Here is a 13,401-nt window from a genome sequence, read left to right as displayed (position 1 = left end):
CACAAGACAAACAGTCTATTATTTAAACCTGTCAGATGCACTGAAGAGGGGAAGGAAAACTTTGTTTTTTACTTTTAGAAAAAAAAGTGCATGTGTGTGCGTGCTTAATCTATTGTTCCTTATGTTGCATTTATCCCATTGCCGCGTTTTAATGATTTTTCAATTTAATGAAGTCTTTTTTTTTAAAAGCACATATTACAGCATTCATCCACTCCCACAAAAACCTCAATTTAATACAACTGAATAAAGTTTTTTTTCTGTTTTTTTATTTCCTAATTACAACATATACAAGGCCTACACAATGGCAACTTATTATTATAATATTATTTACAATCTACATTCTTAATGCGTACCATTCATATATTCATTCATCCACTTCCACAAAAACGTCAATTTAATATAACTGAATACAGTTTTTTTTTCAGTTTTTATTTCCTAATTACAACATATACAAGGGCTACACAATGGCATCTTATTAAATCAATATTATTTACAATCTACATTCCTAATGCGCACCGGCGCACCACTTATGTGCACCCCGATTATTGATCAGTGCATAATGCAACTTTAATGTACTATAAATGGATTAGCCTTTTATAAAAAATAAAAACTGATAAAAAAATAATAATTGATCCCTTCTGACAACCATAAATTTCCATATGTCCAATTTATTTGCTATAATTTATGGTATTTTTTTTATTTGTAGCAGCCAAAATTGGGATCACATTTCAAATGAATTGTCGGACTTTGGACCGCTTAACTCACACACAGTCGGTTCAAAGAACAGCGGCCTTCTTTTTCCCCCCCCAGAGGCCCGAGAGCCAATGATGGTCTTTATGTTGCTGCTTAGCTGATAACACATAGCGCCGCCACCTAATGTCCTCTCTCCTTTCTCCTCTCGCTCACTTCCTTTGCTTCCACTTATCTGTCTTGCGCTCCGTTTATTTCCCCGCGGCCTTCCTCTCCGTCTCTCCACCGCTGCAGGAATGAATCAGACGTAAGAGGCCAAACAAGATTTTCAACCCATTGCTTTTGATTAAGTGACTTAACACAGAGGTCTGCGGCCCGGCAATATCACTAATGGTCCGAAGAAAGAGAGATAGTGTTTGGGGGGGGGGAGACAAAGCGGGGAGGGGAAAAAGATGGAGAGAGGTACCATTATCCTCGGCTAAAGGAGAAAGTGATTATGAAGTTAAAAGGAGCTTTGCGTTCATCGCTTTCTCCACAGAAAGTTTAGTTGGAGAATTAAGATTAAGCTGGATTTGGATCCACGCAAATGCTTTTTAGTCAGAGGAGGGAGGGGGGGGGGTGCTGAAGTGAAGGCCTTCCATAGAAGATAGAAAGTCTGCGAGCTTCTCGCTATTATACGGTATATTATTTCAAAGATATACTCCTTTTCATTAGTAACATTACCCAGCGGTGAGATTTGTTTTTAGAGTTTTAGATCAGATGCACCTGGATTTTTTATTTTTTTTTGCTTTTCCGCTCTTTTTTTTTTTTTTAATGTAAATTGGTAAATGTAATGGCTCGGCTGCAATATAGCACACTCGAGTCACCCTGGCGAGGAACAGTAAAAGTTAATAAACAGACGAGCACTTCTAATTCCCTTTTTGGCTTTTAGCCGCGGATAACAAATGCCGCTCTTATTGAAATGCAAACCATATGTCGCTACTTATCGGATTTCCTGCGGGGTATCAAAACAATTTGGGATATGATCTCTGTTGATGACATGATATACTTAAAGCACTCGCCCCTCCCACACCCCAAAACATAAAAACACATTTTCATAATCATTTGGTTTTGCCGGATTGCTTTTGAATAGTTATAACAAAAACAACGCAATTGAGTCCTTTAATGCCACAAACACTTTTTTTTATTTGGTCATTTTTTTTGTAGAGACAGTCACTATACATAGAATGTTGTTTTCATTTTCAACTTGCGATATCATGTGAACAAAATGTCAAAGGAATGATTGGAAAGACACCAGTGAGACACAAAGTGACATACGACGGCCATTACAGAGTTTTTGGCTCGGGAAAGTTGCATTTCCTAAATGAGGCAACATAATGAACATGAATTTACTTGCTTAAATTTCTCTGCTATTGCTTCTGCGCCAGTCACACGAAAAAAAATTCTCTGAGGTGAGGCGTTGCCATTTTGCCATCATGTGTACGTTCGGTGTTCTTGGTATGTCGAGCTCTCCGCACATTAGCGGTAATTATAGTCGGTAATAACCCTAACGAGGAGAGAGGGACTGACTGTGTGCAGAGCAGCGATTACATGTTAATCAGCTACCATGTTGTTGGAAGTAATTAGACAATGTTGTGAGGAGATTTAGATCGCAGCGGCGAGTGTGGAACAATCAGTGGAGTTGGGTAGAATGAATCGGATTTTTTGGTGGACGCTTAAAAGCCCATACAAAAAAATCTGCAGTAAGGTTAGTTTTTTTTTTTGTCAGTGTCTGAAGCTCACTCGGAAATTAAATTTTTCACTCACAACAAAAATCAACCGAGTAATGAGATGCTAATAAAATATATAAATAATATAAAATAAAATAAAATAAAAACCCTGGTTTCCGAAACTCTTTTGTGGCTATGCCACCAAATCTTTTTTTGTTGACTATTGTTTTTACAATTCGGGTGTTACTCCACACATCAGACATTTAAATCCATTTCTTCAGTCATCTGATTGGTTAAAATTACTTCAGTTTGTGACATGTAATATAATTTAACATCTAACACAGCATTAGTGGTAGCCATGATTTTCTTTCATTTTATTTAAATAAAAATAGCTAGAAATAATCCAAGCCAACAATGACTATACCCAAAATGCTGATTTGTGAAAACAATGGTCAAATTGCTGATTGGAGTAGATAAGCCAGATAGTAGTCGTCCCACCTTCATCCCGACACTCAAGCTCCGCAGTGGACTTCTGTGTCAAGTTAATTAGGTGTTAACGTGTTCGGGCGGCAATTGTTTGTGCATCAACTCTATAATTGTTTGACTGGGAAGGCAGGAAGCTGTGATTTCGCAATACGCCAAGTGCCATTTAGACTCAGTCGCTCGAACGGAGCCGTGACACTGATACGGGCACACGTTAATTGTATGTTGTGTTAACGAGACGCAGGGGACGCACGTGGGAGGGAGGGAGCGAGCGAGATGGGGAAGGCGAGAGACGGACAGAGATCAGCCAATGACCTATGTGATGAAAAAAGACTCTTCTGACAGCTCATTGCCCAAACCTCTCAACCTCCATCTCTCTGTATCTCCATTTTTTTTTTGGTGTGCTCATGACACAGAGGGTGATTGGCTATTAAAACACTGTAGAATTAGGCATAAAATCACTCACTGAATGCTTTTATAGCCAACCATTCTATTAATTCAATTGCACTTTCCGAAAAGAATCCTTTTTTTGTGCAATCTTATTAAACCTGAAACTAATAGGATGGTAATAAGGACGTAATCACTGTGATGCTTGTGAAAATTATTCACTGTATTGGCAGCGATATTAGCTTTTTAGTCAAAAGCGAAGATTGCGACAATGCTGATGAGAAAGCTAGTATTGGCGGGATAGGGTTTTAGTGATGTCACTCAGAGGGTGATCATGTGAATCGGGGGGTTCTGGAGCTTTAGAGCAAGTTTCAGCTCATTGTTTAGCACCCGGTCCATGACTGTCATCGTTTTGGTTCAATCGCACCTCTCTCATTGTGTCATTTTCGGACGCAGCAGGTTGCCACTGTCAAGAAAAGGAGGAAAAATATTTGACCATGTCTGCTCTGCGGCAAACAATATAACACAAAATATCATGTATTGTAAGAATTATATTATGAAAGCATTTACGCGTGATTATAGAGAGATTATGAATGGCTGCAAATTAGAAAACAGAAAAAGTCACAAATCTAGAATAAAAGCAATCTGCCCGCTGTTTGTCTGGTTGTCCGTTGCCTGCGGCACTGAAAGGTGATTAGACAGCCAGGAAAAAAATGTTAGAAGACAGAACCTCATCAGGAATTTAGAACAGCTCGTAGAGACAGAGGAGAAATGCATCGTGTGACTTCCGTAACCCGGTTAAAACAAAACTTTGGATTGATTCAATATTGAGTTCCAGTGAAGCCATCCTAAATTGTACATTTAATTCTTTTCAATATTTTATGTATTTTGTGGCTATTTATCTAAAATAAATAATAATAATAATATAAAATCTAAACATGTACATTTTGTATAATTTTGAATTTATATTATTTTTGCAACAGTTTCCCATTTTCCATGGCAAGGAATTAAGATAACGCACCTGATGTACGTACTCATGTTAATGAACAAATGAAACTTCAACAAATGCCACTTTATTATATTTCTCATTTCATTTACATATTTTGATAAATTACTTAAAAAAAAAAATTACGATAAACTATTCAAAATAAATGACACTTGCGGGCAGACATGTTACTGAAAACAATATTTCTCAAAAGCCGGGATGATAATTGTCCACGACTAATTAAAAATGCTTTGTTTAATACAAATCAAAACACTCCAAAACAAAGCAATTAAGTTTTGCCCTGGGAAAGATCCGAGTAAATACGTTAAATGCTCCCTCACTCGTTTCGCACCTCGGCGAGGTGGCGCAGGCAAGTCTCGACGTGGCCGAGTCTGATCTTTAAAATGAAAAACTGATTGCGGTGTCTGCTTTTGTAATTAATTAACCTGATTGATTGTGACTGCAACTTGCTTTTGAGTGGCATTTCATCAAAAGGTTCTTACTTAACAGCCCCCTTTTCCCATTAATAAAACAACAATTAAAACAGTCATTTGCATCTAACATTATACCCTCTATTAACTAGAGTCGCTAAGGGGGGGCGGAGCTAGCAAACAAAACGCCAAAACGTGTGCTCTAAGTGATTCATGGGAAATGTGACTGCCAGTTCCATGACCCCGCGACGGTACTTTACGCGTGACCCCGACGACCCCGACGGGTATCAAAGCCGTCATTCGTAGGAATATGAGTTGCCTCGTCAAAAAAAAAAAAAAAAAATTGGGCTCCACGGGGTGTCCTTGAGGCCGATTGGCTGAGAGTTGTCAAACGATCACAGCGAGGAAGGGGGCGCCACCCCTCCCCCCCTCCAAAATCAATTTCAATCAACGCGGAGACGCAATATTATCAAATGTCAAGTCCACCGTGGCCCCCGGCCCTGTGGCGCAGCAAAAAATTATTCCTGACAGCCACTTGGCGACTTAATTAAGTGCCCCCACCAAAAAAAAAAAAAGGATGGGAAGTCAGGAGGCGGTGCGGAAGAGGGAGGGACGATTAAGAATCCAAATAACTCAATCGGTCAGTTGGTCTTTTTGTTCGCTTGACTGCTCGTATTGACAGGCCGTCCCGAATGATTGGGAGTGAGAATGCTTCCAAGAGGGAAAATGTAAGAAGTGGAGTAATCATGATAAAAGATGAAATGAGAGTCAGGTTGATGCTAGCCAAGAGTTGTTGAAAAGTTTCATGGATGAGGTGATTGACGGGGGGAAGCGCCGCTTCATTTATTGACAAAGACTTCCCGACACATAGGCTTGATATTGAAATGATTCCTCTAGAAAGAAATTTCGATTGACTGGTAATTGCGGAGGATCGATCGACACGTTCCGCGTGGCTCCCTCTGGGATTTTCCTTTTGTTCACAACACACACAAGCACACGCTTGCCGGTTCTGGACCAGGAGACTGGATCTCCAGGGAGATGTGAGAACTGATTGAGCGAATCAGTAAACATGAGTTGCTGATTGTCCGTATGCAGATGATCAAAATGGGGACGGAAAGCAGGAAAGATGAACACCGCTGATGGATTGTCTCAAATGTCGCTCATATGAATATCTCACCTTTAAAACTCTTCGGAATTCTTCCCCCCCCCTCTGAATGCCGCAAATTCATGAATGAGTAATTCTGATCAATTCGCCAATCCGTCAACGGTTGGAGATCCATCTCTCTAGCTGGTGTAAAGTATGATTTATAAATGGCTGGAGGTCATTATCAACCGACGGGCTCTTTATAAGTCTAAATGAGTATGGCCTTTCTTTTCAGGTTCTCACTTTGACAGGGACAAGCATCTTGTCAATACAGAAATGACTGCTGTAGGGCTGAAAAGGAACACACCCATATATATATATATATATATATATATATATATATATATATATATATATATATATATATATATATATACAATTTATTTTATTTATTTTTGGAAAATAATTGCATATATATATAGAATTTATTTATTTTCAGAAAATAATTGCATATCTATATATATATCATTTTTTTTCAGAAAATAATTGCATATATATATATATATATATATATATGTTTATTTTATTTTTTCTTATTTTTGAATATGTGTACACTATAAAAGCCAAACTTGTATCAGTGGCCCACACCAAAGTGCTACACACCTAAGGGTGCGTTGTGTAAATAAGCGTGAGTGCACCCCTGTAGGTCGGTCACAACAGCCATCCATCTGTCCCCGCCTTGGGTCATCATCCCGACGCATACAGAACCACACACAGGTTATCCCATTCTCACAACCTCCACACTTTTTTTTTTTCCTCATCCTCGGAAGCGCGCACATTCACTCTTCCAGCCCGCAGCCATCATTTAGTGGTTTGTGTTCAGCGAGTGTTTTGGATGTGTAACACTAGACATGACAAGAGGAGACCCGGGATGACGGAACACTGTCCAGGGGTCAGAGTGTGCGTGTGTAATGTGTGTGTCCTAATATTTTCAAGCACCTGCGGAGGGCTGGCCGCACATGCTGCTCACCTCTTAATGTTCTTGTCTGCTGTACTGACAAATGCAAGGTACATATTGGAGCTTTATGCGACTTCATTGGTGATGATATTGTGTGTTTACTGCAGAGAGACAAAAATCTCAGTTCGGGTTGCTAGCTAGTTTGCTTGCATGACAAGCCAATTTAATTTTTGACAAACAGCAACTGTGTAGCTAAAAGTCCAATCAGGCAAATTGAACATCTAACAAAAAACACAAAGTATAGAAATCTCAAAATAAAAGCTGAAAACTTTGCTTAATCAGGCAAATTGAAAATGTAACAAAAAATACAAAGTATAGAAATTTCAAAATAAAAGCTTTAAAAACTTTACTTAATAAAACCAACACTTCAGGTACGGAATTGAAACACTCAAATGCGGTGAGCCTAAGTAAAATAAAAGTTTCAAAAGCAAAACTTTAAATTGGCCCTTTGAAGCATTGCAAAGCCAAACGACATATTTCAATTTGTTCTTTCGCTGGGCCAGAATTGAGTTTGGCGACTCCTCGCATTGTACCTCACATTCAAACGTCAAATTAAAATAGGAACATTTAAAGCTTCTGATACACTTTGATTGAACTCTACGAGTGATCAACTTTGGAGTTTGCACTGCACTTTTTCCTCTTTTGTTTAGGCCAACTTGCACACACGTACTCAAACGCAAGAGTGCATGTCTCCGCCGCTTTGAAAATATCTACTCGCAACCACACCTTTTATGGTTTGAAATATTGATAAGTAGCCCTGCAACATTAATATCGTAAATGGTTTACAAGAACACTTAAATAAAATCTCGCCCACACTGGCTATTCCTTTCCCCCTCCCCTCCCCTCCCCTCTCGACTTCCCCACAGCTGTTATTTTGTTTTTCATTTTAGTAATGGATTCATCTGTTGGAGGAGCGTGTTTGAGGAAGAACGAGATTAAAGGGAGTGGGCGCACAAATATCGTCTTAACGTTTGCAAGCATGCACATGTTCGATTTTTATTTTTCCATTTATATTTATTTATTTTTCTCCAGGTTTTTTTTGTGTACAGAGAATTCAGATATACAGCAAACAATGAAACAAAATATCTCAAATTAGCGTGTACGAAGGGTTTTCCCAAAAATTGGATATAATAATAATAATAATGAATTTTTGAGACATTAAATGTCCAAGCAAATACAAATAAATTGACTTCTTATAAACAAAAATAAAAGATTTGTTGCTAAAAATTTCAAAATGCACCATGTGTTTAATTTCAGGCTTTAAACCCCCCCAAAAAAAATCAATTTGATGAGCACTCATTGAACTTCTCTGGAAAATAAAATCAACATATACAAGTGTATGAATAAACACTATTTATGTTTACACTCAAAATCCCAGAATGTTTTAGCTTGTCTTTCTCGCGATTGACAAGATTTATCCCCGCTGAGTTCCCAAGAGCCTGATCGAGAGTTTTAAAGGGATTAGAACGGGATTAGGCCCCAATAGAAAGGGATTAGCCCCCACACTCTTGTTGCTGCTCACATAGCAGGTATAACACACACACACACGATACACTCAACATAGAATTCGAGTGTCATATTCTAGGCACTTGGCATATACAAACATTCGCATACAAAAATAAAAGACCTCTTGACCCCGCAGTTACTCAAGTGCAGCATCCGTCACCAAGAAGAATAATTGGTGTGTGTGCGCTCGTGTGTTCGTGCAAACTCGTGTGTGTGTGCAGTTTTTGCGGAGGAATCCAAATGGAGAAGAGTGATAGAACGGCATACAGTGAGGTTCATCAAAGTCAGCCCGAGCGACGGCCCTCATTTTTCATTGGCTGAGGGGTCCCCCCCCGCGCACCTGCGATAGCCCCACCTGAGCGAGAAAAATGAGCAAAGAAAGAGAAATCGAGTAAGAAACAAACTCCGGTAAGAGTTGCCTGAAGAAAGACAGTATGGGAGGGGGGAGTAGGGGAGGGGGACGCCGCTCGCTGGGACAGTTTGAACGACAGCGTTCTCCCTTTTACATTTCACACCCGGACGCTCCCCGTACTGCCTGGGGAAGTGGGGGCTGCAGTGTGTCTTGTTTTGCTCAAGGGAGAAAGACAGAGATACATTCCGACGATGTTATTATTATATGTTTGCCTTGTTTTGGGATCACGGGGGGACTAAAAATGACACACAAACACACGAGGACTTCATTGTTAAACTTTATAGAGCAAATTTTAAACGTATACCTCCGAGGTCCAATGGTTCCTAAATCCCGGCCGACCTTCAATTTATTTGCTTATAGACTATAGAAATTTGAATAATCTATCCTAGGGTCAAACTGTCACTAACATAAAATCTCTATTAACTATAAAGGCCAAAATAAAAGTAAAGCAATACCTTTTTGGATTTAGATTACAATAAGCAAGTCAATGTAATGCTTTGGCCTTTTAATAGTATTTATTGTTTCACGCTTAAAAAAGTTTTATTGCTATGAGCTGCCAGCCAGGACTTAATTCTTGTCATGTTATGTTATGTTATGTTATGTTATGTTATGTTATGTTATGTTATGTTATGTTATGTTATGTTATGTTATGTTATGTTATGTTATGTTATGTTATGTTATGTTATGTTATGTTATGTTATGTTATGTTATGTTGTGTTGTATACAGTAGTCATTTCCCAAGTATGGTCTTGGTTGGTCAGGTGTCACCTTCACTAGGTTGTGGACATCATCAGGGCGTGATGTCCATCATGTCTGTCATCACTCGTTTGATTGTACGCACACGGTTTCCCGTTGCTCCCGGCCATAGAAAACCACCATCCCGCCGTTTCGCTACACACTACACTGAAGCCATCGCTCAGCTACTGTCACACACACACTTACAGACACACTTGCAGGTAAAGACACGTATAAATAGACACAATGTGATCATGTGACCAAAAAACATAGTCAGCCACACACGGTCAAGCAGAACCACATATCACCCGCGTGCACACGTTCAGACAGACGGCTTACGCTAGAAATGAAGCTAATCCATCACTTGGAACACACAAACAAAAAAACGGTAGACATTGTCACCTTCACAGCTCACCTGTTATCATCGTGACATCTAGACTTGGCTGAAACTGGAGCAGTTAAGACATACTGTAATATATATATATATATATAAATTTCATGGCTGTGAGTGACATAGAACCAAATTGCCCTCCAAAATAACAAAGGACACGACATTCCTTCAGAGAATCAGCAGCTCGCATGTTTGACAAATGCAGGCCGGCGGCTCGGCAGTCGGGGTCCGAACGTCTGGCTGAAGGCTATCGAGCAGCCGACTTTCATGGCTCTCTTGTTACTGGGCTGTAAATTCAGCGGATGGCTCCTGTCTCTGCGTATTGATCTGCTCCGTCACCTTGAACCTCACTATTGACACATGGGGCGACGTTGAGTGGGGGAAAAGCGGCAATTTACAGACCCTCAATTATGACATTCATAGATGATGTCACAACAAGGGCATAGTGCTTGGGGACACACACACATGTAGTTCGCCGAGGGATTGAATCCATTTGTTTGGGCAGCAAAGCGCTCGCACACTCACACCAAATAAAAGCAACCCTAAACAGCACTTAATGGCACAGTTAGTGTGTTAGCGGACACACACTCGCATGTATGATTGTGTGAGTGGGTGTGTGTGTGTGTGTTTCACCTCTGACAGCCTATCTAATGCCTGCTGTCCTCTTACTCCCCAGACAGATGGCTCACTGGACCATGTCATTAGCAGAGTACAGTTAGCCTTTATAATGTCATATTCAATAGCACGTATTAATCGTACAATGGCACGGGCCAAAACGTCTGTTCCGCCAGTTCTCGGTTTTCGGGTCAAGATAAAAATGATATTCATAAGGCGCCGCCATATGCAAACAATTTGGAATCATTTTTATTAATGCAAGCCAGCTTGTTCCTCCAAAATATCCCATTGCTAAATTAACAATAACAGGTGCTTTTTTTTTTTATTACAACTATTATGAAACCTTTGATGCATTAAATGTCTTTATTGTGATTCATTGGCAAACTCAAAATTAAGTTGGAAAAGGGAGAGTCACAGTTCAGCCCAAGTTTATTTTTCCCCTGCAATTTCATTAGCACGTAACACGGCTCATTCTTTGGTGAACTTTGCCCTTCCCATCCTCTAATTTTATTACTTTAATTTTTTAATTTAAAACTGTTTTTTTTTCCTATTAGGGGATTGTACTGGATCATAATAATAAAAAAAAATCCAGCTAATTTAGTCATTACAGCAACGATGACTCAATGATCAAAAAGGTCCCAACTAATAAAAAGGTTTTTTTTTTTCCATATTTTTAAAGAACTATTTTTGTAAGCTTCAATTAGCAAATTTATATGATCTATTTTTTGCAGTCATGTAACATAATACATGACGTTAATCATATCACTTATGCACAATATTCCAAACTAGAACAAAACAATTAAAAGCGGCCCAACTTGTGGGCCCCGACCTTCACATCAAGCATGTGGCAATATTGCATTACAAATGGATTTAAAATTGGAGCTAGATCACATTTCACATATCTGATTCAGTAAGTAGTGGCCAGGGGCCACGCAGCCATCGTTACTACTATATTCACAATCCATTGATGAGATCATGAAAAATTGCACGTGCATGTGTCTGGGCTCTCCTAAGGACTCACCCCGACATGTACTGACACTCATAAATACACACACACTCACACAAAGAAAAGGAGACACACTCCCCAAGGCCTGAGGGCTCTCAGTGTTGACCGTAGAGGACGTGGGTCAGAATAAAAGGGCAAATAGAAAAAGGCTCTTAACAGCCCACACAGATGGGCCGATGTTACACACACACACACATGCGCACATTGCACACGCGCAGTGGGAGGTCAGGGTTCACCTGGAAGGTCTGGTCAGCGTCCATCCATCAGTTTTATTACCGAGCCGTGTCAAAACATTGAGCGGACGAGAGAGAGCGAAGAGAGACTGATTGGTTAATTACAAAAATGTCCCAAAAAATTTAAAAATGTTTGTTGAATTTTGTTTCGTCAAGTGGTTGCAAGAAATAAATTATATATATTGAGTAGACTATATATCCACTTCAAAAAATGTATTTGGATACAGATGATTTTATTTTGTGCAACCACTTGACGAAATCATAACTTTTTTTTTGGTGTAGAGAGTTAGACGGACCAATCTGTGTTGTAGAAGCCGGTGTTCGAAATATTTGTGCGAATTTGCGTTTTAGTTAGCCTCGGTAAACAAATTAAGATCTTCTTAAATTGGTTCCAACTGCTCCTTCCCACAGCAAAACCGTACAAGGAGCAACAATTACACAGCTGAGCTCCCAGCATGGAAAAATTCACACCTCAGCATGAAGTACCTCAAATACTCCTTAAATACTGCAATTTCCTCTCGGCCAGTCCCAAAGTAAGCTCTGTAGATTTTCATTTGGTTGAATTCTGTCGAGTTTTGTGTAGTTATGTCACGTGGTTTAACCCTAACCCACACAAACAGATTTTAGTGTCATCCAGCACGAGCAGTCCGAGACCAAAGTAGGTGTGTGAAGTTCATTCCCCTTCTTCCCCCGTGTTTCCCACGGGACTCAAACGGTCATTTTGTCCTGTCACTCCCCTTATGATTTTCTTCCCACATTGCCTGTCCAATAATGACAGTTTAATTTGCCAGCCAATTACACCAGAGCGGTATTTAAATGAGCCAATCAGCACGGCTGACAGAATGACTAGTCACTCTAGTTAGCGCTCAGACTCGGAGGTCGATTTACTCTTGGACTTGGAGTGTTTGTACGGTTAGAACGGCGGCCGCTTATCACACTGTTGAAAGATTTGACCTGCAGAGCTGTGACGTTATTTCTCACATAGGGACAGTTCAATAACTTGAATTAATTTCAGTGTCCATTTAAAAGCCTAGGTAATGTACCAATATTTTTTATTTATCAATATTTTTTATTATATTTATCCATTTTTTAGTATTATATATATTTATTAATATAGATATTATATATTAATATTTAATACTATTTTTAATTTTTCAAATGATTATGATTATTCTAATCCCTGTCCACCCAAAGGTCTGCATAACTACTTTCTGTAATTGTACTTTTCAATACAAAGCACCAGTTAAGTAAATATAACCTCGGCCTAATATCTTTAGATTAAATACATCTTTAACGCACTGACTTTGTCCTTTTAAGCCACACACACACACACACAGTCGCCAATACACTCTAATGCACACCCTCGGTTACTTATAATCACAGTAGCATAACCACACTTAAAAATATTAAACATGGCCAGGAGGCTTAGAAATTTGCGCTTTTAAATATGTGACTTGACGCGCAAAGGCTTTTTTGATACCCTGTGAAATAACTTGAGGATTATTTTTCCGTGAACTTTGCCACGGTAAAACGGACGACCCTTTACTCACAAATGAAAATGTTACTAAATAAAAATTGACAGCACCACTTTAAAGATAAAATGGAAAACAAAGGTTGGGTGCAAAAAAATGCATATTAATACAAAAACAAAGTATGATTTTCTGAAATTGAGGGTTAAAGCTGAAAAACAACGCACACAATATGTTCCTTAACGAC

The sequence above is a fragment of the Syngnathus floridae genome, chromosome 12 (genome assembly GCF_059516105.1).
Source record: "Syngnathus floridae isolate MCC-2025c chromosome 12, RoL_Sflo_1.0, whole genome shotgun sequence".
Taxonomy (NCBI): Eukaryota; Metazoa; Chordata; class Actinopteri; order Syngnathiformes; family Syngnathidae; genus Syngnathus; species Syngnathus floridae.
The sequence above is the reverse complement of the archived record's forward strand: the minus strand, read 5'-3'. Positions refer to the sequence as shown.